The sequence below is a fragment of the Leucopleurus acutus genome (genome assembly GCF_964270905.1).
Source record: "Leucopleurus acutus genome assembly, chromosome: 10".
Classification (NCBI taxonomy): Eukaryota; Metazoa; Chordata; class Mammalia; order Artiodactyla; family Delphinidae; genus Leucopleurus; species Leucopleurus acutus.
Genome location: NC_139153.1, coordinates 43850036 through 43877661, shown reverse-complemented (window position 1 = coordinate 43877661; position 27626 = coordinate 43850036). Strand labels below are relative to the sequence as shown.

Genomic DNA, 27626 nt, shown 5'->3' with positions numbered 1-27626 from the left:
GATTTGTCCACATGTTTAAATACATGTTTTCTGGCTCCATGACCAAGCCATTTACTGAAGGAAGTGAAGGTGACCAGGTATGTCTTTGAACCAAACCCCAGACTTACCATCATCGGGGGGGAGACATGAATGTTTTCTGTTTTAATTCTTTAAGAGGAATTAATATGTTTTGAACATTTGTTTAAAAGCACACAATCATGCAACGCCTTGGTTTGCAGCTGCTACAGTCTGCTAGTGCTTAATGCATTAATTTGGATATTTTAAAGATGAATTTTAAAAAGAATAAAATTTTAAGCCTCATGCAAGTAATGTGGAAGTGCTAAATAAACTTTGTAAAGCAAGCCTGTCATGATATCAACCAACTTCATGAAGAAATTGAGAAGCTGCATTATTTCCTTATAATTCTTTAATGATTCTCTAAAACAATGCTTCCTTAAAGAAATAGGGTGTTATGATATATAATAGACTAGAAGATCATAATTAAATAAACATGCATAAGTGAAGCAATATTATATAAGTAAACATAGAGACTCCGAATGCTTAAGATGTTTATGTCAAAAGTTGTATGCTAGTTTATGTCTTATCAGCAAATCCTCAGGTTTAAATACAGTCTTAGAAGGCTTTACTGAGTGACTTCTTATTCAACGTTAACTTATTTCTGAACACACTGGGAAAAAAGTATCCTTTAGTTCTTTTTACTTCTTTTTTTTTTACATCTTTATTGGAGTATAATTGCTTTACAATGGTGTGTTAGTTTCTGCTTTATAACAAAGTGAATCAGTTATACATATACATATGTTCCCATATGTCTTCCCTCTTGCGTCTCCCTCCCTCCCACCCTCCCTATCCCACCCCTCCAGGCAGTCACAAAGCACTGAGCTGCTCTCCCTGTGCTATGCGGCTGCTTCCCACTAGCTATCTACCTTACGTTTGGTAGTGTATATATGTCCATGCCTCTCTCTAGCTTTGTTACAGCTTACCCTTCCCCCTCCCCATATCCTCAAGTCCATTCTCTACTAGGTCTGTGTCTTTATTCCTGTCTTACCCCTAGGTTCTTACACGCCAATATTAGGAAGAGAAGCCAGTTTCTTCCATTCCAAAAATGTTTTGACCTTGTCTAGCTTTCCCACTGGAGGGCAGTAGAGAACCATCCAAGCCATCCCTGATTTTGAACCTCACTGGCTCTAATGTGTGACAAGTCAGACCTTAAAATCCTTGGTACTTATTTCCTACTGATAAAATGTCATAATCAAAGTACATTTTTAGAAAGCCTATTCACTCCCATAAAAAACCATAATTGATTGTGGGAATAAAAGAAAATAAAGCAAAATGAATGCATTTATAAGTATTTACTAAGTGGACAAAAAAAATTAAACCTACATCACAAATGTACTTTAAAAATTTATTTATTTATTTATTTATTATTCTTGGCTGCGTCTGGTCTTCGTTGCGTCATGCGGGATCTTTTGTTGCGCTGCGGGGGCTCTTCGTTGCAGTGTGCGGGCTTAGTTCCCCTGCGGCATGTGGAATCTTAGTTCCGAGACCAGGGATCGAACTGGCGTCCCCTGCATGGGAAGGCAGATTCTTTGCCACTGGACCACCAGGGAAGTCCCACAAATGTACTTTTTTGTGGTGGAATTTTTGTACAGGAGCTGAACTGCCTGAGGCTTCCTAAAATACTAGTCCAAAAAAGTACAGTGTATGTGAATCTTACTCTAAAACTTTGACATATAAGTATATCATATTAGCTTATTGAAATTATTTATAATTCTGAGTTCCCAGACAGCCAAAATGATGGAAAAGTCATCCTCAGTTATTATTAAGACTCCTCTGACTACCTTGATCCACCGTTAGGTCACTGACGAATGACCAGGAGTCATACGGGGAGGCACCAACAATCCTCAGGCCACAGTGGTTAGGGCTGAGGTGCCCAGTGTCCTTTAAAAGTGGCCAGGCCTCTGTTCTTTTCCTCCACTGGGACTGGGGGTTTTTGTTATAGCTGGAAATCCTAGTGCCTAGGGCCCCACCCTTCTAAGATATGCAGCCATCATTGACCAGGGTCTGTCACCAACCGGGATGCTTTCAACAGTGGTCACAGGTCTTTACTCTTTGTAGAACCTCTCTTCCTGCTTTCACTGACCTCTCTGCCCTACAAAGAGTATGGATTTTTTTCCCCTGCACACCCTTTCCCACCTAGATTTGCAGCTTAAGCTCTTCAGTGAGCTTGGGCTTTCTTTAAAGGCAAGACAAGAGGGAGTCTTTAAGCTTCAGGACCGCTATTACAAACCACTCCTGAGATCAGCAAGTACTGTGGACTGGCAACCATCAGCAGAAGGTGGGGGAAGGAGGGAAAACTGCTGCAAAAACAAAGTACCCTCGAATATCTCAACAAATTATCTTGCACAGAAGCTAGAACCCAAGACAATTATTTTCCTGGTAATCTCCCTATAGAAACCACAGGTATTCTTTATGCCTCCAAACACCTTTAAACTGCATTCAAAATTAGGGTTGTGAGTCTGGAAATCTTTCTTTGCTAATTTGTTGTACATGAATGCCTGCAGAAGCTTTTGAATGCTAAATGCTGTGGGAGGGCTAGTTTCCATGGTAACTCTTCAGTGAGTCTTTTTCTTGCACTTCAATTAGATCCCATTGCTGAGCGGTTGTGAATGAGAAGGTAACAGCTCAGTCACTTCTGGAGGGCTGGAGAGTTGCAGCCTTTCTAGATGCAGCTATATTCTCAGTCCACTGAGTTGTACTACGCTTGTCTTGCCCCGTCTCTTCATGGTACCCCAGCACCACAATGGGAAAATATATTTGCAACACACATGACAAGGGGCCAATTTCCTTAATATACCAAGAGAGCATACAAGTTAATATGAAAAGTACCAAAACACAATGGAAAAAAAATGAACAAAGGACATAAATAGGCAGCTTACAGAAAAAGAAAATTAATGGTTTACATTGTATGAAAATGTGTTTAATCTCATTCATAATGAAGGAAATACATATTTAAATAAGATTCCATTTTTCACCTACCAGATTGGAAAAGATCTAAAAATTTGATAATATACTGTGTTCAGAGAATGTGGAAAACCCATCATTTTAGAGACTCTTCGTGGGAGGGTAAATTGGTATAATCTCCTTGGAGGGTGATTTAGCAGTTGCTCTTCTAGAAATTCATCCTACAAGTGCAATTACATTTAACTTAAAAATACAGTAAAAGAATATTTTTTGATGCATTTTTTATGTGGTTTTTCTTTTTTTTTTATCATCTTTATTGGGGTATAATCGCTTTACAATGGTGTGTTAGTTTCTGCTTTATAACAAAGTGAATCAGTTATACATATACATATGTTCCCATATGTCCTCCCTCTTGCGTCTCCCTCCCTCCCACCCTCCCTATCCCACCCCTCCAGGCAGTCACAAAGCACTGAGCTGCTCTCCCTGTGCTATGCGGCTGCTTCCCACTAGCTATCTACCTTACGTTTGGTAGTGTATATATGTCCATGCCTCTCTCTAGCTTTGTTACAGCTTACCCTTCCCCCTCCCCATATCCTCAAGTCCATTCTCTACTAGGTCTGTATCTTTATTCCTGTCTTACCCCTAGGTTCTTCATGACATTTTTTTTTTCTTAAATTCCATATATATGTGTTAGCATACGGTATTTGTCTTTCTCTTTCTGACTTACTTCACGCTGTGTGACAGACTCTAGGTCCATCCACCTCATTACAAATAGCTCAACTTCGTTTCTTTTTATGGCTGAGTAATATTCCATTGTATATATGTGCCACATCTTCTTTATCCATTCATCCGATGATGGGCACTTAGGTTGTTTCCATCTCCGGGCTATTGTAAATAGAGCTGAAATGAACATTTTGGTACATGACTCCTTTTGAATTATGGTTTTCTCAGGGTATATGCCCAGTAGTGGGATTGCTGGGTCATATGGTAGTTCTATTTGTAGTTTTTTAAGGAACCTCCATACTGTTCTCCATAGTGGCTGAACCAATTCACATTCCCACCAGCAGTGCAAGAGGGTTCCCTTTTCTCCACACCCTCTCCAGCATTTATTGTTTCTAGATTTTTTGATGATGGCCATTCTGACTGGTGAGAGATGATATCTCATTGTAGTTTTGATTTACATTTCTCTAATGATTAATGATGTTGAGCATTCTTTCATGTGTTTGTTGGCAGTCTGTATATCTTCTTTGGAGAAATGTCTATTTAGGTCTTCTGCCCATTTTTGGATTGGGTTGTTTGTTTTTTTGTTATTGAGCTGCATGAGCTGCTTGTAAATTTTGGAGATTAATCCTTTGTCAGTTGCTTCATTTGCAAATATGTTCTCCCATTCTGAGGTTGTCTTTTGGTCCTGTTTATGGTTTCCTTTGCTGTGCAAAAGCTTTGAAGTTTCATTAGGTCCCATTTGTTTACTTTTGTTTTTATTTCCATTTCTCTAGGAGGTGGGTCAGAAAGGATCTTGCTGTGATTTATGTCATAGAGTGTTCTGCCTATGTTTTCCTCTAAGAGTTTGATAGTTTCTGGCCTTACATTTAGGTCTTTAATCCATTTTGAGCTTATTTTTGTGTATGGTGTTAGGGAGTGATCTAATCTCGTACTTTTACATGTACCTGTCCAGTTTTCCCAGCACCACTTATTGAAGAGCTGTCCTTTCTCCACTGTACATTCCTGCCTCCTTTATCAAAGATAAGGTGTCCCTATGTGCATGGGTTTATCTCTGGGCTTTCTATCCTGTTCCATTGATCTATCTTTCTGTTTTTGTGCCAGTACCATACTGTCTTGATTACTGTAGCTTTGTAGTATAGTCTGAAGTCAGGGAGCCTGATTCCGACAGCTCCGTTTTTCGTTCTCAAGATTGCTTTGGCTATTCGGGGTCTTTTGTGTTTCCATACAAATTGTGAAATTTTTTGTTCTAGTTCTGTGAAAAGTGCCAGTGGTAGTTTGATAGTGATTGCATTGAATCTATAGATTGCTTTGGGTAGTAGAGTCATTTTCACAATGTTGATTCTTCCAATCCAAGAACATGGTATATCTCTCCATCTATTTGTATCATCTTTAATTTCTTTCATCAGTGTCTTATAATTTTCTGCATACAGGTCTTTTGTCTCCTTAGGTAGGTTTATTCCTAGATATTTTATTCTTTTTGTTGCAGTGGTAAATGGGAGTGTTTTCTTGATTTCACTTTCAGATTTTTCATCATTAGTGTATAGGAATGCCAGAGATTTCTGTGCATTAATTTTGTATCCTGCTACTTTACCAAATTCATTGATTAGCTCTAGTAGTTTTCTAGTAGCATCTTTAGGATTCTCTATGTATAGTATCATGTCATCTGCAAACAGTGACAGCTTTACTCTTCTTTTCCGATTTGGATTCCTTTTCTTCTCTAATTGCTGTGGCTAAAACTTCCAAAACTATGTTGAATAAGAGTGGTGAGAGTGGGCAACCTTGTCTTGTTCCTGATCTTAGTGGAAATGCTTTCAGTTTTTCACCATTGAGGATGATGTTTGCTGTGGGCTTGTCATATATGGCCTTTATTATGTTGAGGAAAGTTCCCTCTATGCCTACTTTCTGCAGGGTTTTTATCATAAATGGGTGTTGAATTTTGTCAAAAGCTTTCTCTGCATCTATTGAGATGATCATATGGTTTTAATCCTTCAACTTGTTAATATGGTTTATCTCATTGATTGATTTGCGTATATTGAAGAATCCTTGCATTCCTGGAATAAACCCCACTTGATCTTGGTGTATGATCCTTTTAATGTGCTGTTGGATTCTGTTTGCTAGTATTTTGTTGAGGATTTTTGCATCTCTGTTCATCAGTGATATTGGCCTGTAGTTTTCTTTCTTTGTGACATCCTTGTCTGGTTTTGGTATCAAGGTGATGGTGGCCTCGTAGAATGAATTTGGGAGTGTTCCTCCCTCTGCTATATTTTGGAAGAGTTTGAGAAGGATAGGTGTTAGCTCCTCTCTAAATGTTTGATAGAATTTGCCTGTGAAGCCGTCTGGTCCTGGGCTTTTGTTTGTTGGAAGATTTTTAATCACAGTTTCAATTTCAGTGCTTGTTATTGGTCTGTTCATATTTTCTATTTCTTCCTGATTCAGTCTTGGCAGGTTGTGCATTTCTAAGAATTTGTCCATTTCTTCCAGGTTGTCTATTTTATTGGCATAAGTTGCTTGTAGTAATCTCTCATGATCTTTTGTATTTCTGCAGTGTCAGTTGTTACTTCTCCTTTTTCATTTCTAATTCTATTGATTTGAGTCTTCTCCCTTTTTTTCTTGATGAGTCTGGCTAATGGTTTATCTATTTTGTTTATCTTCTCAAAGAACCAGCTTTTAGCTTTATTGATCTTTGCTATTGTTTCCTTCATTTCTTTTTCATTTTTTTCTGATCTGATTTTTATGATTTCTTTCCTTCTGCTAACTTTGGGGGGTTTTTGTTCTTCTTTCTCTAATTGCTTGAGGTGCAAGGTTAGGTTGTTTATTCGAGATTTTCCTGTTTCTTAAGGTGGGCTTGTATTGCTATAAACTTCCCTCTTATAACTGCTTTTGCTGCATCCCATAGGTTTTGGGTCATCGTGTCTCCATTGTCATTTGTGTCTAGGTATTTTTTTATTTCCTCTTTGATTTCTTCAGTGATCTCTTGGTTATTAAGTAGTGTGTGCTTTAGCCTCCATGTGTTTGTATTTCTTACAGATTTTTTCCTGTAATTGATATCTAGTCTCATAGCGTTGTGGTTGGAAAAGATACTTGATACCATTTCAATTTTCTTAAATTTACCAAGGCTTGATTTGTGATCCAAGGTATGATCTCTCCTGGAGAACGTTCCATGAGCACTTGAGAAAAATGTGTATTCTGTTTTTCTTGGATGGAATGTCCTATAAATGTCAATTAGGTCCATCTTGTTTAATGTATCATTTAAAGTTTGTGTTTCCTTATTTATTTTCATTTTGGATGATCTGTCCATTGGTGAATGTGGGGTGTTAAAGTCCCCTACTATGACTGTGTTACTGTCGATTTCCCCTTTTATGGCTGTTAGTTTTTGCCTTATGTATTGAGGTGCTCCTATGTTGGGTGCATAAATATTTACAATTGTTATATCTTCTTCTTGGATCGATCCCTTGATCATTATGTAGTGTCCTTCTTTGTCTCGTCTAATAGTCTTTATTTTAAAGTCTATTTTGTGTGATATGAGAATTGCTACTCCAGCTTTCTTTTGGTTTCCATTTGCATGGAATATCTTTTTCCATCCCCTTACTTTCAGTCTGTATGTGTCTCTAGGTCTGAAGTGGGTCTCTTGTAGACAGCATATATATGGGTCTTGTTTTTGTATCCATTCAGCCAATCTGTGTCTTTTGGTGGGAGCATTTAGTCCATTTACATTTAAGGTAATTATCGATATGTATGTTCCTATTCCCGTTTTCTTAATTGTTTGGGGTTCGTTATTATAGGTCTTTTCCTTCTCTTGTGTTTCTTGCCTAGAAAAGATCCTTTAGCATTTGCTGTAAAGCTGGTTTGGTGGTGCTGAACTCTCTCAGCTTTTGCTTGTCTGTAAATGTTTTAATTTCTCCATCAAATCTGAATGAGATCCTTGCTGGGTAGAGTAATCTTGGCTGCAGGTTTTTCTCCCTCATCACTTTCAGTATGTCCTGCCACTCCCTTCTGGCTTGCAGAGTTTCTGCTGAGAGATCAGCCGTTAACCTTATGGGGATTCCCTTGTGTGTTATTTGTTGTTTTTCCCTTGCTGCTTTTAATATGCTTTCTTTGTATTTAATTTTTAACAGTTTGATTAATATGTGTCTTGGTGTATTTCTCCTTGGATTTATCCTGTATGGGACTCTCTGTGCTTCCTGGACTTGATTAACTATTTCCTTTCCCATATTAGGGAAGTTTTCAACTATAATCTCTTCAAATATTTTCTCAGTCCCTTTCTTTTTCTCTTCTTCTTCTGGAACCCCTATAATTCGAATGTTGGTGCGTTTAATGTTGTCCCAGAGGTCTCTGAGACTTGTCCTCAGTTCTTTTCATTCTTTTTTCTTTATTCTGCTCTGCAGTAGTTATTTCCACTATTTTATCTTCCAGGTCACTTATCCGTTCTTCTGCCTTAGTTATTCTGGTATTGATCCCATCTAGAGTATTTTTCATTTCATTTATTGTGTTGTTCATCGTTGTTTGTTTCATCTTTAGTTCTTCTACGTCCTTGTTAAATGTTTCTTGTATTTTGTCTATTCTATTTCCAAGATTTTGGATCATCTTTACTATCATTATTCTGATTTCTTTTTCAGGTAGACTGCCTATTTCCTCTTCATTTGTTAGGTCTGGTGGGTTTTTTATCTTGCTCCTTCATCTGCGGTGTGTTTTTCTGTCTTCTCATTTTGCTTATCTTACTGTGTTTGGGGTCTCCTTTTTGCAGGCTGCAGGTTCGTAGTTCCCGTTGTTTTTGGTGTCTGTCCCCAGTGGCTAAGGTTGGTTCAGTGGGTTGTGTAGGCTTCCTGGTGGAGGGGACTAGTGCCTGCGTTCTGGTGGATGAGGCTGGATCTTGTCTCTCTGGTGGGCAGGTCCACGTCTGGTGGTGTGTTTTGGGGTGTCTGTGGACTTAATTATGATTTTAGGCAGCATCTCTGCTAATGGGTGGGGTTGTGTTCCTGTTTTGCTAGTTGTTTGGCATAGGGTGTCCAGCACTGTAGCTTGCTGGTCATTGAGTGAAGCTGGGTGCTGGCGTTGAGATGGAAATCTCTGGGAGATTTTCGCTGTTTGATATTACGTGGAGCTGGGAGGTCTCTTGTTGACCAGTGTCCTGAAATTGGCTCTCCCACCTCAGAGGGACAGCACTGACTCCTGGCTGCAGCACCAAGAGCCTTTCATCCACATGGCTCAGGATAAAAGGGAGGAAAAGTAGAGAGAAAGAATTAGTAGAAGTAGGAAGGAAGAAAGAAAGAAGGAAAGAAAGAAAGGAGGGAGGGACGGTGGGAGGAAGGAAGGAAGGAAGGAGGGAAGGAAGGAAAAACGAAAGAAAGGAAGAAGATAAAGTAAAATAAAATAAAGTAAAATATAATAAAGTTATTAAATTAAAAAATAATTAAGAAAAAATATTAAAAAAAAAACGGACGGAAAGAACCTTAGGACAAATGGTGGAAGCAAAGCTATACAGACAAAATCTCATACAGAAGCATACACATACACACTCAGAAAAAGAGGAAAAGGGGAAAAAATCATAAATCTCGCTCTCAAAGTCCACCTCCTCAATTTGGGATGATTCGTTGTCTATTCATGTATTCCACAGATGCAGGGTACATCAAGTTGATTGTGGAGCTTTAATCCGCTGCTTCTGAGGCTGCTAGGAGAGCTTTCCCTTTCTCTTCTTTGTTCTCACAGCTCCCAGGGGCTCAGCTTTAGATTTGGCCCCGCCTCTGCGTGTACGTCCCCAGAGGGCGTCTGTTTTTCAGCTCAGACAGGACGGGGTTAAAGGAGCCGCTGTTTCGGGGACTCTGGCTCACTCAGCCCGGGGGAAGGGAGAGGCGCGGAGTGCGGGGCGAGCCTGCGGCGGCAGAAGCCAGCGAGACGTTGCACCAGCCTGAGGCTCGCCGTGCGTTCTCTTGGCTAAGTTGACCCTGGATCCTGGGAACCTGGCAGTGGCGGGCTGCACAGGCTCCCCGGAAGGGGGGTGTGGACAGTGACCTGTGCTTGCACACAGGCTTCTTGGTGGCGGCAGCAGCAGCCTTAGCATCTCCTGCCCGTCTCTGGGGTCTGCGCTTTTAGCCGTGGCTCGCGCCCGTCTCTGGAGCTCCTTTAAGCAGCGCTCTTAATCCCCTCTCCTTGTGCACCAGGAAACAAAGAGGGAAGAAAAAGTCTCTTGCCTCTTCGGCAGCTCCAGACCTTTTCCCGGACTCCCTCCCAGCTAGACATGGTGCACTAACCCCTTCAGGCTATGTTCACGCCGCCAACCCCAGTCCTCTTCCTGCGCTCCAACCAAAGCCCGAGCCTCAACTCGCAGCCCCGCCTGCCCTGGCGGGTGAGCAGACAAGCCTCTCGGGCTGGTGAGTGCCGGTTGGCACCGATCCTCTGTGCGGGAATCTCCCCGCTTTGCCCTCCGTACCCCTGTTGCTGCGCTGTCCTCCACGGCTCCGAAGCTCCCCCCCTCCGCTACCTGTAGTCTCTGCCTGCGAAGGGGCTTCCTAGTGTGTGGAAACCTTTCCTCCTTCACAGCTCCCTTCCACTGGTGCAGGTCCCGTCCCTATTCTTTTGCCTCTGTTTTTTCTTTTTTTCTCCCAGGTACATGGGGAGTTTCTTGCCTTTTGGGAGGTCTGAGGTCTTCTGCCAGCATTCAGTAGGTGTTCTGTAGGAGTTGTTCCACGTGTAGATGTGTTTCTGGTGTATCTGTGGGGAGGAAGGTGATCTCCGCATCTTACTCTTCCGCCATCTTCCCCTCGTCCTCTGATGCATTGTTGAAGCAAATGACTGGGACAGATTAAATGAGTTGATACATCCAGACAGTTATTCACACTGGAGAATGAGAGACAGAAGTAAAGTTGGGTTTTCCTTAAATCCCAGAGTTGTATGTTCAGCCTATTTGTGAAATGCTGTTAAAGGATAATTCTTAAAAAAAAAAATCATGACTCTCATGCAGATATAAAATGAACAAGTGTTAAAGATTTCATTTTGCTCACAATGAAGGACTGTTGTCAAACCTAAGTTTGTGTGCCCAGCGCACAGTGAGGCCAAACAAACCAAAACGTCGGCTTTTGGAACAGAGAAAGGTTTATTGCAAGGGCCAAGCAAGGAGTATGGGCTGCTTGTGCTCAAAAGACCCAAACTTCCCAATGGCTTTCAGGCAAGGGTTTTAAAAGATATTGTTAGGGGATAGGGTCGTGGGATGCCTGATCAGTTCCTGAGCCTTCTTCTGATTGGTTGGTGGTGAGGTAACAGGGTGATGTATTAGGAATCTCAGCCTTCTGGTTCCAACCAGTCTGGGGTCTAGTGCTTGTGGTCAGCATGTAGTCACCATCCTCCACCTGGGTGAGGGTCTCAGTTTCTGCAGAACAACTCAAAGATATGGATCAGATTGTTATCTATATTCCTCCAGGAGGAACCAGGAGTCCTGTGACTCTCTTTTCCTAATCATAAACGGCTTGAGCCAGCTTTTTGGAATGTGGGGAAGGCCTGTGAGACTGAAGCGTTTTCCCCACAATCAAGAAACAGGGACATGGAAAGACTTTTATACTGAGGAGGGCTAGGCAGATGTCATAACTGGCTCAAAGGAGAAGTCAAGAAGCACAGATTCATGTGCAATAAAGGAAGGTTGAAATGGATGTGCAAATGAGGGCCAAACTGGTTTACTACCAGTGGGGGAGGTTGTCCCTGCACTTGACAGAATTGATTTACATGTCTATAGATAGGAGTTATTCTGCCTTGTTATCAGTTATCTATAATTTACAGAGTTGTAAAATAGCTCTCATAGAAACAGAATCAGTAATGCTGCAGGGTTGACCACAGTGTATAGTTTTCCATTTTCTGTACAAGATTAAAGTGATAAATGCAAGAAGTCTAACAGAATGTTAAATCCTTTGGTCCCAATTGTGTGTATGTGTGTGTGTGTATGACATTCGAGTATATGTACCTGAATATGGCATTGGTGGTATAGTGGTGAGCATAGCTGCCTTCCAAGTATGTGTACATATGTACACATATATGTGTTCACAAACACATCGACTATTTCTTGATGGAGAGAGAGGAAATTGATAATTGTGTCTGACACTCGGCAGAGGGACTGAAAGTTGGGAATCTGAGTTGAAAGAGAAATCTATTTTTCAGTATACCTTTTTATACTACTTGATTTTTTTTCTTTACTTTTGCCATGAACATTTTTTTCATGGCAAGGAAAAGGAAATCTTTCATAAACCTTAATGTGTCAAACAATAAAGCAATGAATTATAGAAATGAAGCATTGCAGAAAATACAAGGGGAAATGGAAAGAAATGCAATAGCCATGGAAAGGGAACCCTTAACAGACCTCTTTCAGGTCTTGGCAATTGAGCAGACTAAAAATAAGTAAGGATATAAAAAGCAGTTTTCAACATGGGCTGCCTATTAAGAACAATTAGGGAGCCTCCTTAGAAAAGCTTTTTTATTTCAAACATATGCGAGCGTAGACAGACTAATCTAATGAACCCACGTGACCCACACCACCCAACTTTGACAGTTACCAATTCATGGCCAACTTTCCTCACCCACTTTTTCCCCTTCTATGTGATACTGAAGCAAATCCCAGAAATCATATCATTTAACCTACACACATTTCCTCCAATGAGTATCTCTAAAATATAAGGAATCTTTTTTAAAGATATAATGACAATACCATTATCACTTTTTTAAAAAATTAAAAATTCATAGGTACAATATCATTATCCCACCTAAAAAATAGCAGTAATTCCTTAACTTCATCAAAGATTCAGTATTAAAATTCCCAATTGTTTTATAAAGGTCATTTTTACAAATAGTTTTGTTTGAATTAGGATTTGAATAAGGTCCACACGTTTTGATTAGTTGATGTGTCTCTCAATTCTTTTATTGTAATCTATACATTACCTGGGGAGCTTCTAGAAAATATTGTAGTCCAGGCTTCATCCTGACAATGTTGAATTTTCCCTGAGCCATGTGCTCCTGGAAAACAGGGACAGTTAAAGAAACACACACACACACACACACACACACACACACACACACACACAGAGCCTTTTTTGTGTTCTGGAAAAGACTGCAAAGAACCATGCTCTTCCATGTGACTTAGGTAAGACTTACGTGTGCCCCCTTGTTTACCTATGACAAGACTAGACACAGACCCTTTAAGTTCCCATTCTTGGCCTCATAAATGAATAACTGAACTGCTTGTTCCCATTGACCAATCAGAACAAAATGCTTGTTAAACTTCGGTTAATATTCTTTCCTCCAAGGTCCCTAAGCTTTAACCCACGCTCAATCTGAGCCAGCACACAGTCCTCCTTGTGAGCAAAAAAAGAATGAGGAGTGTAACTCACCATCCGGTTCTACAAAGGTTAAGTCACAACCCACTGCAGTCACCCACTGACAGTGCACAATAGGCCTTTAGGGGAATTCAGGATGAAAAAACAAAATGAGACACTCTGTTCTTTGAGTCAATGGGCCCCTAGATAGCTAAGGTGCATATCTCAGAAAGTATTCCAGTGACCCCAGCTTCTTGCATCTTCCTGTACATGGAAAAGCATTAAAATCATTAACTTGATTTTGTTTGTGATTAACTTTAATCTTTTTTTTTTAGCATTAATCTTTTGCCAAGATGTATGCTTGAGTTGTGTATATGTCTTAGCCAAAAAATTCATAAAAATACTGTCTCCTCTCCTACCTCTTTGGAGCAGTTTACTCAGAGCTACTGAATGGCTGGCTCCCAGGCTATAGTCCTCAGGAAGACCCTGAAAAAAACTTAAACTCACAACTCTCATGTGCATTTTTGTTTAAGTCAACATCCTTAACAACCTCTCCTGAGAAAGGGCAGGCCTCAGGGTAAAACATTCTCTGATCTACTCCCATCAGGTCACTGTTGGGGCCCAGGGCAGACCACCCCAAAATACACCACAATGGCATATTGATTATTTTTTAATTAAAGTTACTTAAGAAATGGCCCATGCAAAAGGGACACTTTGAGCTTTCTCTCTGTCCACTGAAAACAGGAAATACATATCCCTATGAAAGTTTCCCCTCCCTGTAGAAAGGTAATTCTTATCACCAGAGATAGGGAATTCAGGACTGAGAAGCCTATATAAGAAAACTTTGTTACTTCTTTACTAATTTACTACCCAAACCCAAACTATGCTTAAATTCCTTACTCATTAAGCACCCAAAGCCTAAGTTTCTTTGTTCTGTCAATTCCTCACAAATTTATTGTTTCTTTGTTTAAAAAATTTAAAAACTGCCTGCTTTGGCCACTTCTTAGGTCCCATTTCTATGAAACCTTGGTGTGCACAAATTAAAATTGGTTTCATTTTTTCCTATTAATCTTTGTGTCAACTTTATTATTAGTCCAGACACAGGAATGCAAGAGGGTAGAGGGGGAAATTCCCTCTCCCCAACATCACTCTTTTACCCCACTCCTCCACACCTGGTTCTTTCTAGTCTTATTTACTCCTCCGTATAAAAGAAAAACTTTTTACCTAACCTTTGAGGTCTTATGGTCAGAGCCTCTCCCTATTGCAATAGCTCTACTCCCCTTAGTGCAAAGGTCCTTTCTGCCCCCCTTTGCAATAATCCTTTTGAATAAAATCTCTCCTGACTAAATCTGGATTTGGTTTTTTATTTGCCGATCTCCAGAAATATATTTTTCTCCAGTTGATTATAATATGAAATGAGATTTAAGAAGCACTCCTTAGAGGATGTGAACAATACAATTACTAGGATAATTTAATACATATGTATCTGTGTTAGCGTTCCTCCAAAAGGCAGATTCTGTGCAAGGTCTTGGTGCAGCTCGTTTATTTAGGAGGTCATCTCAGGAAGCACAAGAAAAAGCGCAGGGACGGTGAGACAGAAGGAGGAAAACCCCATCCAGGATTCATAAGAGAGTAGGTTTCCCTGTGGGTAAGTGAAGCTCAGTTCCTCTGAGGATTCTCTGAGGAACATGTGAAATGCACCTTAGATTTGTTCTCTCCAGGGATGGAAAAGACAGGGTATTTATCCAATTTCTCCCATCCCTAACTGGTTAAGAATTATCTCTGAGGGTTTTACGTCCCAAACCCTGGTGGGTACCTTCACGTAGAGAAGCAGGCGTGTATAGGTCCTTGAAGAGACTGTCAGCACACTGTCCCCTACAGCTGCAGGCAAATTCAGAGCAGGCCAAGGGGTTATGGAGCTAGGATCAACAGTGTGTGCTGCCATATTGAATTTTATGCCCACAGAGAACATCTTTTTTTAATTCTTGCAAGTGCCACTTGAAAGCAAAAGTTGACCACAAAGGACCTTCTATAAATTCCCCCAAATATAAATTAGCTAAGATTTGTTGAATAATTACTATGTGCTAAAGGTTTTACATGAATTATTGTAATTTAATTCTCAGGACAACCATCTGAGATAGGTATTATTATTATCTCAATTTTACAAGTGAAGAAATTGAGCCTTAGATTAAATACTCTGCCCAAGGTCATATAGCCAGAAAAAGAGCAGGAACTTAAACTCCAGCCTTCTGACTCAAGAATGAAAACTGTTAACTACTGTGGGATATGCTTCCCCACAGCCTTTAGTCATAATTAGGGAAACCACATGTTAATAATAACAATGGTGTAAATGATCCAACAATAATACTCCAACCATTTGGGGATTTAAAACATTTTTCTACAGAGAAAATGAAAGCAATGATAAGAAAAATCCTATATGACAAAATTTACGAGTTATGGTTAAAGCTGTGATAAAAAGAATATTATAAATAAGAAAGCGTGATGTTACATGAATTAAACATTCTATTCAAAAGGTTAGAAAAAGAACAAATTAACCTTGGACAATGGAAGTAAGAAATTAATACAAAGGATAACAGAGAGGACTTCCAATTCAGGCAAGAGTTCTTAGGACAGGCTTCCAAAGAGGAGAGAATTGCACTCAGAGAGAAACCCAGAGACCTGTGGGTTCTCCTCAAGTATTTGGGAGAATACTGATCAGGTGTGAGGAAATAGCTGCGGCCAGGGAAACAAGTATCCAAAAGGATAAGAGGTAACAGTGCCCAGTGCTCTGGGCTATTAATGCTGGAGTTTATTGTTAAGGTTTTCAAAGTGGAGGTCAAGAAAAAAATACTAAAACTTCTGCTTGTATTATGCATTTATTAGGGTCCCAGAGTGGGGTATCTAGGGTTTCATGGGTTCACTCTTCATTGGCTAATTTCAAGCATAAGAATGGGAATTGGGATGCAGGAAGGGAGAAGTGGGGTCACTCAAAGTGGTCAGTTATCTAGGTTACCCAGGGCTTTCTGAAAGAGGGAACTTCACTGGTGGTGATAGCCTAATTTCTTATCTGGTTGTTTTGCTAGTAGCTGTGTCAGACAACTGGTAATATGCTTATTCTTTTGAAATGATGCCTCAACAATCAAAAACCTAATGTCAGGCATTTACACTACCATTCTGTGTTAGGTACAAGCACAAGGTCGTTTCAGCGAGTTAAGGATGGGTAGAAGGATGGGAGTGAATGCTGAGTAGCATAGGGGTACTATGCTGATTCTGTGCTTACTTATGCCTCGCTCTGGTTGACTGGGATTCCCCTCTGCAACCTGCATTTTCCAGACTCTCATGTCAGCTGGCTTCTGGCTGGGTTCAGCGCTACTAGGAATACGAAGAAAAAAGAAAGAAGCCAAAGAATCTCTTCCTCTCTGCTCTGGGCATCATCTCTGGCAGGGAGGGGCTGTGTCTCCTCCCTAGATCAGCTATGGCACATACAGACTTTTATGTATGTAAAAGATTATGTGTGTGCTAAGCCTTTGAAATGTGTCTCTGGACCACTATGTTTGCTATAGCTCCAGGAAAAGGATTAGGAAGACACTATTAATGATGCAGTCTATTAAATGTGGCTTTCTCTAAGTGGTCGCATTATTGATGACTTTTCCTCATTTGGTTATTTTTTTAAAAGGAAAAAAAAATTATGCTCTCCCTCACCTCCAGTAATGCTCTTTGATGAATAGTGCAAACTATCACCTGGTATTTATTTTCATGAGCCCCTAATTACAGCTAATCAAGCATTTACCTTGCATTTACAAGCTCTTGCTGCAGGTACATTTTTAGTCATCCTCAGTAAAGAAACATAATTGCAGTAGACCATAGAAATGAACATGAGAATAAGTAAGAGTCGAGTATCATCATTTATTACCTAGGCATACCTCCTTTTTTTCTAGCCACATAGAGATCAGGAAGAGAAAATAGCATCTAAAATAGAATTTATGGATCAGAGAAGTTGTTGGCAAGGAGCCTAAATAAAAACAGCATGGTATTTTCATGTAAAGAAACTGTACCCAGTACACTGATTTTACTCAACAAATTGAATTATATATTATTTAATTGGTAAATCTCAAAGCTCAAATCAAATATTATTTTCTTTTCCAAAATGTTTTTATTTCTATTTCAAAGATAAGAGTTTCCTTGTCTGTATCAGTCTGACCTGCCTTTGCCGTTCAGAATATTGGTGGAACATACAACAATTTTTAGACTTAATTATAATCTTAGTGACCATCAAATGCAGCCCTCTGCATTTAACATGAAATTGAGACCAAGTTACTTGGTTAGGTAAGTGGAAAAGCCAGAACCACAAACCACCCTCTTGACTCTACTTTCACTGCTTCGCATAAATATCAGTGGTTCTTAAATGAACAGTGCTTTTTCTTCAAACTACAGGTGCCCTTCCTCAGCATTCCCGCCCTTGTGATTCTCTTATGTTCCCTTTCCCGGTTGAAAGCCAGGATTTTATAATATTCCATTTCTCAAACCAAAATGTAGAATCCCAAATTAACTATGATGGTGGTCTCTGATGTGTAAGATTAAGCTGCTATCTCTTATGAACAAATCAATCCCATTTTCCAGATTCTACTTTTTTTTCCACAGAAAAATCAATATGCAAGGTATGGAAATAACTTGTCTATCTCCATGTCAATCTTAAACAAATTAGATCATATCTGTATGATAGGGGCTAAATAATAAGATAACTTGAAAGATCTTTTCTTAAGAAAATTTGTTTTTGTCTGTTCCTCTTCATTCATTTGCTTCCTAAAGGTTTATGTTCACACCCAGACTCTGTGATGGGCTCCAGGGGCACAGCTCGTGCTGTTAATGCTGGAGCTTATTGTTAGGGTTTTCAAAGTGGAGGTCAAGAAAAAAATACTAAAATTTCTACTTGTATTATCTTTTTTCTATTTTCAGTTTTTACCTTTATCAAAACTATACATGATTAGAGTTCAAAGAGTCAAATAGCTCTACCAAAACAACAGGGTCCTGCTGTATAGCACAGGGAACTATATTCAGTATCCTGTAATAAACCACAATGGAAAAGAATATGTAAAAGGATATATATATATATATATATATATATATATATATACATGTATATATATATATAAAACTGAATCACTTTGCTGTACAGCAGAAATTAACACATTGTAAATCAACTATACTTGAATGAGAACAAACAAACAAAAAACGCTAAATTCAGGAGGCTGATATAATTTGGGCAATTTGACATGATCATGGTATTTATTCATTCATTTAATAAAGGTTTTTTTAAAATTTTTTTGAATTTTATTTAATTTGTTTTTTTATACAGCAGGTCATTATTAGTCATCAGTTTCATACACATCAGTGTATACGTGTCAATCCTAATCTCCCAATTCATCACACCCCCACCCCCACCCCCTGCTACTTTCCCCCCTTGGTGTCCATATGTTTGTTCTCTACATCTGTGTCTCAATTTCTGCCCTGCAAACCGGTTCATCTGTACCATTTTTCGTACCATTTTTCTAGGTTCCACATATATGCATTAATATACGATATTTGTTTTTCTCTTTCTGACTTACTTCACTCTCTATGACAGTCTCTAGATCCATCCACATCTCTACAAATGACCCAATTTCGTTCCTTTTTATGGCTGAGTAATATTCCATTGTATATACATACCACATCTTCTTTATCCATTCGTCTGCTGGTGGGCATTTAGGTTGCTTCCATGACCTGGCTATTGTAAATAGTGCTGCAATGAACATTGGGGTGCATGTGTCTTTTTGAATTACGCTTTTCTCTGGGTATATGCCCAGTAGTGGGATTGCTGGATCATATGGTAATTCTATTTTTAGTTTTTTAAGGAACTTCCATACTGTTCTCCATAGTGGCTGTATCAATTTACATTCCTACCAACAGTGCAAGAGGGTTCCCTTTTCTCCACACCCTCTCCAGCATTTGTTGTTTGTAGATTTTCTGATGATGCCCATTCTAACTGGTGTGAGGTGATACCTCACTGTAGTTTGGATTTGCATTTCTCTAATAATTAGTGATGTTGAGCAGCTTTTCATGGGCTTCTTGGCCATCTGTATGTCTTCTTTGGAGAAATGTCTATTTAGGTCTTCTGCCCATTTTTGGATTGTGTTGTTTGTTTTTTTAATATTGAGATGCATGAACTGTTTATATATTTTGGAGATTTATCCTTTGTCTGTTGATTCGTTTGCAAATATTTTCTCCCATTCTGAGGGTTGTCTTTTTGTCTTGTTTATGGTTTCCTTTGCTGTAAAAAGCTTTGAAGTTTCATTAGGTCCCATTTGTTTATTTTATTTTATTATTTATTTATTTATTTATTTTTTTGCGGTACGCGGGCCTCTCACTGCTGTGGCCCCTCCCACCGCGGAGCACAGGCTCCGGACGCGCAGGCTCAGCGGCCATGGCCCACGGGCTCAGCTGCTCCACGGCACGTGGGATCCTCCCGGACCAGGGCACGAACCCACGTCCCCTGCATCAGCAGGCGGACCCCCAACCACTGCGCCACCAGGGAAGCCCCCATTTGTTTATTTTTGTTTTCATTTCCATTACTCTAGGAGGTGGATCAAAAAAGATCTTGCTGTGATTTATGTCAAAGAGTGTTCTTCGTATGTTTTCCTCTAAGAGTTTTATAGTGTCCAGTCTTACATTTAGGTCTCTAATCCATTTTGAGTTTATTTTTGTGTGTGGTGTTAGGGAGTGTTCTAATTTCATTCTTTCACACGTAGCTGTCCAGTTTTCCCAGCACCACTTATCGAAGAGACTGTCTTTTCTCCATTGCATATCCTTGCCTCCTTTGTGATAGATTAGTTGACCATAGGTGCGTGGGTTTATCTCTGGGCTTTCTATCTTGTTCCATTGATCTATATTTCTGTTTTTGTGCCAGTACCATATTGTCTTGATTACTGTAGCTTTGTAATATAGTCTGAAGTCAGGGAGTCTGATTCCTTCAGCTCTGTTTTTCCCCCTCAAGACTGCTTTGGCTATTCGGGGTCTTTTGTGTCTCCAAACAAATTTTAAGATTTTTTGTTCTAGTTCTGTGAAAAATGCCATTGGTAATTTGATAGGGATTGCATTGAATCTGTAGATTGCTTTGGGTAGTATAGTCATTTTCACAATATTGATTCTTCCAATCCAAGAACATGGTATATCTCTCCATCTCTTTGTATCATCTTTAATTTCTTTCATCAGTGTCTTATAGTTTTCTGTATACAGGTCTTTTGTTCCCTAGGTAGGTTTATTCCTAGGTATTTTATTCTTTTTGTTGCAGTGGTAAATGAGAGTGTTTCCTTAATTTCTCTTTCAGGTTTTTCATTATTAGTGTATAGGAATGCAAGAGATTTCTGTGCATTAATTTTGTATCCTGCAACTTTACCAAATTCATTGATTAGCTCTAGTAGTTTTCTGGTGGCATCTTTAGGATTCTCTATGTATAGTATCATGTCATCTGCAAACAGTGACAGTTTTACTTCTTCTTTTCCAATTTGGATACCTTTTCTTCTCTGATTGCCGTGGCTAGGACTTCCAAAACTATGTTGAATAATAGTGGTGAGAGTGGACATCCTTGTCTTGTTCCTGATCTTAGAGGAAATGCTTTGAGTTTTTCACCATTGAGAATGATGTTTGCTGTGGGTTTGTCGTATATGGCCTTTATTATGTTGAGGTAGTTTCCCTCTATGCCCACTTTCTGGAGAGTTTTTATCATAAATTGGTGTTGAATTTTGTCAAAAGCTTTTTCTGCATCTATTGAGATGATCATGTGGTTTTTATTCTTCAATTTGTTAATATGGTTTATCACATTGATTGATTTACATATATTGAACAATCCTTGCATCCCTGGGATAAATCCCACTTGATTATGGTGTATAATCCTTTTAATGTGTTGTTGGATTCTGTTTGCTAGTATTTTGTTGAGGATTTTTGCATTATATTCATCAGCGATATTGGTCTGTAATTTTCTTTTTTGTAGTATCTTTGTCTGGTTTTGGTATCAGGCTGATGGTGGCCTCATAGAATGAGTTTGGGAGTGTTCCTTCCTCTGCAATTATTTTGGAGAGTTTGAGAAGGATGGGTGAGCTCTTCTCTAAATGTTTGATAGAATTCACCTGTGAAGCCATCTGGTCCTGGACTTTTGTTTGTTGGAAGATTTTTAATCACAGTCTCAATTTCATTACCTGTGATTGGTCTGTTCATATTTTCTATTTCTTCCTGGTTCAGTCTTGGAAGGTTATACCTTTCTAAGAATTTGTCCATTTCTTCCAGGTTGTCCATTTTATTGGCATAGAGTTGCTTATAGTAGTCTCTTAGGATGCTTTGTATTTCTGCAGTGCCTGTTGTAACTTCTCCTTTTTCATTTCTAATTTTATTGATTTGAGTCCTCTCCCTCTTTTACTTGATGAGTCTGGCTAATGGTTTATCAATTTTGTTTATCTTCTCAAAGAACCACCTTTTAGTTTTATTGATCCTTGCTGTTGTTTTCTTTGTTTGTATTTCATTTATTTCTGCTCTGATCTTTATGATTCCTTTCCTTCTGCTAACTTTGGGTTTTGTTTGTTCTTCTTTCTCTATTTCCTTTAGGTGTAAGGTTAGATTGTTTATTTGAGATTTTTCTTGTTTCTTGAGGTAGGCTTGTATAGGTATAAACTTCCCTCTTAGAACTGGTTTTGCTGCATCCCATAGGTTTTGGATCATCGTGTTTTCATTGTCATTTTTCTCTAGGTTTTTTTTGATTTCCTCTTTGATTTCTTCAATGATCTCTTGGTTATTTAGTAACGTATTGTTTAGCCTCCATGTGTTTGTTTTTTTTTACGTTTTTTCCCCTGTAATTGATTTCTAATTTCATGGCGTTGTGGTCAGAAAGGATGCTTGGTATGATATCAATTTTCATATATTTTCCGAGGCTTGATTTGTGACCCAAGATGTGATCTGTCCTGGAGAATGTTCCGTGCGCACTTGAGAAGAAAGTGTAATCTTCTGTTTCTGGATGGAATGTCCTATAAATGTCAATTAAATCTATCTGGTCTATTGTGTCATTTAAAGCTTCTGTTTCCTTATTTATTTTCATTTTGGATGATCTGTCCATTGGTGTAAGTGAGATGTTAAAGTCCCCCACTATTATTGTGTCACTGTCAATTTCCTCTTTTATAGCTGTTAGCAGTTTCCTTATGTATTGAGGTGCTCCTATGTTGGGTGCATATATATTTATAATTGTTATATCTTCTTCTTGGAGTGATCCCTTGATCATTATGTAGTGTCCTTCCTTGTCTCTTGTAACAATCTTTATTTTAAAGTCGATTTTATCTGATATGAGTATTGCTACTCCAGCTTTCTTTTGATTTCCATTGGCATGGAATACCTTCTTCCATCCCTTCACTTTCATTCTGTATGTGTCCCTAGGTCTGAAGTGGGTCTCTTGTAGACAGCATATATATGGGTCTTGTTTCTGTATCCATTCAGCAATCCTGTGTCTTTTGGTTGGAGCATTTAATCCATTCACGTTTAAGATAATTATTGATATGTATTTTCCTATGACCATTTTCTTAATTGTTTTGGGTTTGTTTTTGTAGGTCCTTTTCTTTTGTGTTTCCCAGTTAGAGAAGTTCCTATAGCATTTGTTGTAGAGCTGGTTTGGTAGTGCTGAATTCTCTTAGCTTTTGCTTGTCTGTAAAGCTTTTGATTTCTCTGTTGAATCTGAATGAGATCCTTGCCAGGTAGAGTAATCGTGGTTGTAGGTTCTTCCCTTTCATCACTTTAAGTATATCATGCCACTCTCTTCTGGCTTGTAGAGTTTCTGCTGAGAAATCAGCTGTCAATCTTATGGGAGTTCCCTTGTATGTTATTTGTCATTTTTCCCTTGCTGCTTTCAATAGTTTTTCTTTGTCTTTAATTTTTGCCAGTTTGATTACTATGTGTCTCGGCATGTTTCTCCTTGGGTTTATCCTGTACGGGACTCTCTGTGCTTCACGGACTTGGGCGGCTATTTCCTTTCCCGTGTTAGGGACGTTTTTGACTATAATCTCTTCAAATATTTTCTCGTGTCCTTTCTCTCTCTCTTCTCCTTCTGGGACCCGTATAACGTGACTGTTGTTGTGTTTAATGTTGTCCCAGAGGTCTCTTAGGCTGTCTTCATTTCTTTTCATTCTTTTTTCTTTATTCTGTTCCACAGCAGTGAATTCCACCATTGTGTCTTCCAGGTCACTTATCCGTTCTTCTGCCTCAGTTATTCTGCTCTTGATTCCTTCTAGTGTAGTTTTCATTTCAGTTATTGTATTGTTCATCTCTGTTTGTTTGTTCTTTAATTCTTCTAGGTCTTTGTTAAACATTTCTTGCATCTTCTCGATCTTTGCCTCCATTCTTTTTCCAAGGTCCTGGATCATCTTCACTATCATTATTCTGAATTCTTTTTCTGGAAGGTTGCCTATCTCCACTTCATTTAGTTGTTTTTCTGGGGTTTTATCTTGTTCCTTCATCTGGTACATAGCCCTCTGCCTTTTCATCTTGTCTATCTTTCTGTGAATGTGGTTTTTGTTCCACAGGCTGCAGGATTGTAGTTCTTCTTGCTTCTGCCTAATAAAGGTTTATTGAGTATCTTCAATGTGCTAGGTAGTGAACATGTACTAACAAGATTATATCATGACAGTTGTACCCAAAAACTTTAATCTAGAGGAAGAAATGGATTATTAAAGGATTAAGTTACATGTGGTAAGTGTTGTTACAGAACCGAGTAAAACTTACGTTGCACAGAGGAAAGGGAGAACAGCTTTGGGGAGGTGCAGACAACCTTTATAGAGAGGACATTTGAACTTGATCTTGAAGAAGAACAGTTTGCCCAGTGGAGGAGAGGTGGGCCAGCAGTATAAAGAACATGTGCAAAGTCAGACATGAAAGAATGCACTCTATCCGAAGAATGAATTTCCCAATTACTGTGCAAGCCTCGAAGACTTGTAGAGCCAAACTTCACCCAGTCTGGACCAAACCAGACAAAAATCCAGAATCTCCCAACAGACTCCCAACAGGAAGAAGAGGTTTTAAGCCTTGCCAGACCTTGCAAAGTTCCTCTGACCTGTTTAGAGCTAAGCTAACCTATCCAAGTGATAGACTGCAATGCATTGCCCCCTAGAGTCAGTTATAGTGTAGATAACAGTAAAATTGGAAATGAAGCTTAATTTCAGTAGGTGGCAGTAGTCACAAAGCAGATATTTCTGTTTCTTTTCAGTTATTTTAGCTTTAGGTGTTGACCAGCTTTAGGGCTTAAGCACACTGACTGGGTTTGGAAGCCAGAGCCTGGAGGAACCTTAGTCAGTCCCTCAGCCAGCATCACACGGTTCACAGTTGACCACCTTCACCAGTGGTGGACTCATCACAGTTCTCCCAGTGGAGTCCTTTCTCCTGAACCTGCAATGCTACTTTGGTTTTTAAGAGCAAGGGAACTTCATTATCAGAGTACTTACTATTGGAGTACCAATAATTACAAGTTGTGACGTAAGGGTCATCCCAACATGAAATGTTCACTAACAAATCTATCCTTACAAAGCTAGTCCCTGTTCACACCTCTTTCTGGCTTAACATGGCATCTACCCCCTCCCCCCCCCCAACATTAGTGTCAGATGTTGTCACTGTGATTACTGTGCCTACCAGTTGCAGAGTGAAATTGCCAATCTTGCAAAAGATGCAGGGTTTCACTAAGATAATGAAAGTGATGATTGAGGACTGATTCAATAATTGTTAGAAAACCTCCAAGAAATGAGAGCCTGGCAGAGTTTGTCTGGTTACAACTGAAAAAGAGAAAATCAACAAAGATGATGATATAATAAAGGCTTCAGAAGGGGATGATTGGAAATGCAAAGGATTTGGAGAGGTCCTGGGGAAAAGTGATGAAGCCCTTGACTATTTTGCAAAATTTACCTTTTTTAAAACCTTTCTGTGAAGGTCAAGTAAGAAGTGATTGACTTCATATTTTGCTGTCTTAGAATTTTTTTTCAGAATAAACATGCCCCAAAGAAGTCTTGATTCATTTTTCTGTTCTAAGAAATAGTCCATGTTTTGCAGTTATAATCAAAATGTGATTAAATATAAAATAAAATAAATTTACTATCATAATTTTTGGTTCTTTTTAAGATAAAGCTCCAATCCACACACACCCCCACCAACCCACACACACTATTGGCTCTAAAATGTTGCTTCCCATTTAAGTGAATTCACTTGAGGTGACCTTTCCCTAGGACTAATTATTCTCAGAAACTTTTTTTCTAAGGACTCCTATAATTCTACCCTGTAAGAGCTTATAGGGCGCACTAGGCATGAAGACATTTTAGATGTGTTGTGTGTTTGGTTAGCGAAGATTGCAAACCTGGCTGCAGATCGCTGGCCCAGTTCCTTCCCGCAAGGAGTGAGGTTTCCCCCATGATAGCTGCATCTGCTTGTTCCAGGCTTGAGCCATGGAAGTGGTGGACTGGCTTATAGAAGCTGCTCCCTGGGGTTCATGAGAAATTCAGCTGCTGATATAACTGACTGTTCGTCCTTCCTTTATAATGCAGCAGCCACATTAAACAAATACCATATGCTAACACATATATGTGGAATCTAAAAAAAAAAAGATTCTGAAGAACCTACGGGCAGGACAGGAATAAAGATGCAAACATAGAGAATGGACTTGGGGACACGGGGAGGGGGGAAGGGTAAGCTGGGACGAAGTGAAAGAGTGGCGTGGACATATATACACTACCAAATGTAAAATAGATAGCTAGTGGGAAGCAGCCGCATAGCACAGGGAAATCAGCTAGGTGCTTTGTGTCCACCTAGAGGGGTGGGATAGGGAGGGTGGGAGGGAGATGCAAGAGGGAGGAGATATGGGGATATATGTATATGTATAGCTGATTCACTTTGTTATACAGCAGAAACTAACACACCATTGTAAAGCAATTATACTCCAATAAAGATGTTAAAAAAATAACTGGACAAATGCAAAAAAAAAGCAATTCATGTAAATAAACAATTTATAAAGTGAATCTCAATGCTAAGGGAAGCCCTTTTTTCAACATCTTTATTGGAGTATAATTGCTTTACAGTGTTTTGATTTGCATTTCTCTAATGATTAGTGATGTTGAGCAGCTTTTCATGTGCTTCTTGGCCATCTGTTTGTCTTCTTTGGAGAAATGTCTATTTAGATCTTCTGCCCAGTTTTGGATTGGGTTGTTTGTTTTTTTGATATTGAGCTGCATGAGCTGCTTGTATATTTTGGAGATTAATCCTTTGTCAGTTGCAAATATTTTCTCCCATTCTGAGGGTTGTCTTTTCGTCCTTTTTATGGTTTCCTTTGCTGTGCAAAAGCTTTGAAGTTTCATTAGGTCCCATTTGTTTATTTTTGTTTTTATTTCCATTTCTCTAGGAGGTGGGTCAAAAAGGATCTTTCTGCGATTTATGTCATAGAGTGGGGAAGCCCATTTTTAAAAGTAGAGACTCCCCCTTTTATGGTTTTTGTAAGGATTAAGTGAGATTAAAGCTATGAAAGAATTTTAGTATGACACAATGAATGGAAAGGTATTTTTTTACTATTTAAAATGTATCAGGTAGAAGGTAAAGGGATTCCTTTTTTGGTTGAATCATTCATGTGCTATATATGAGCAGGAGAGCGATGTGATGGGAAGTTGGTTGTCAAGGTGGGAAGATCAGCCAGAGGAATGTAGATTGTCTGTAAAAACAGATAACAGAAGCCAGCAGTTATATTTAGTAAAACCATAGGCTGAAGGGAGAGCAGTGTGTTTCTATCCATTTTTCCAGGCATAAAAGCACAGTGCATTCTTGAGGAGGATTGAGCGTTGCGCTACATGAATGATTCGGCCACAGCCAATTCTGGATGGATTGAAATCCAGGTCTTTACTCTGTATCTTAACTGTGATGAATCAATTCATCAGGCCGTAAATAAAAAGCTTCACTGTGAGAGGATGTGTGAATGGAGAGGCTGTGTTGGACTTGGTTCCTACACTCAAGGATCTTGGGGAGAATAGAACTGTTAAACAGCTGGAGATTATTTTGCAATCTAAACCACAGACTGCAAATCCAGCTTCTTACCAGGACCCAGCAGGGGATGTACCTGAGGAAGTATGCCAGTTATAAGAAAGCAATTGCATGGATGTATATAAATGCCATTGGACCTTAACGTGAGAATATAGGCAGTGGTAAAGACAGAGGCAAACAGAGCTTGTGTCACGTCAAAAGGGGCAGCAGCCTCAACTTCCCAGTTGCCCAGTGAGAATGCAGGCCTAGAATTGCCAGATCTTCTGGTTTGGTCAAAAGAAAAAAGAAATCTAGATGTTTATATGGAATTTCTCAATTTTTAAAAGTTCTCAATATTAATAAAATGTCAAAACACGGGTCTGCAGCTTTCTTTGTGATCTCTGCAAACACGTGGTGATGAGTGGAAAGCTGGGGACGCTCAGAGAAGAGAGAAGAGGGTGAAGGTGAGCCTGGCAGACATCTGTGGCCTGAGGGATGGACCCTTTCACTGGGAGGAGGGCAGGTCCCCAGCTCCCTCTGGGTGGAGGTCAGGATGCAGAGACTCATCTTCCCAGCACACTCCTGTAGCCCAAGGACTGG

General features: G+C 39.4%; 1 protein-coding gene across 1 annotated transcript in view; it reads left to right on the top strand.

The window, feature by feature from the left end:
• SCN11A (sodium voltage-gated channel alpha subunit 11) overlaps positions 1 to 27626 on the top strand; it is a gene marked incomplete at its 3' end in the record, with an annotated part of 126098 nt that continues 98472 nt past the window's right edge. The window contains exon 1 of the mRNA XM_082848755.1: positions 1 to 77. The remainder of the gene's footprint in view (positions 78 to 27626) is intronic.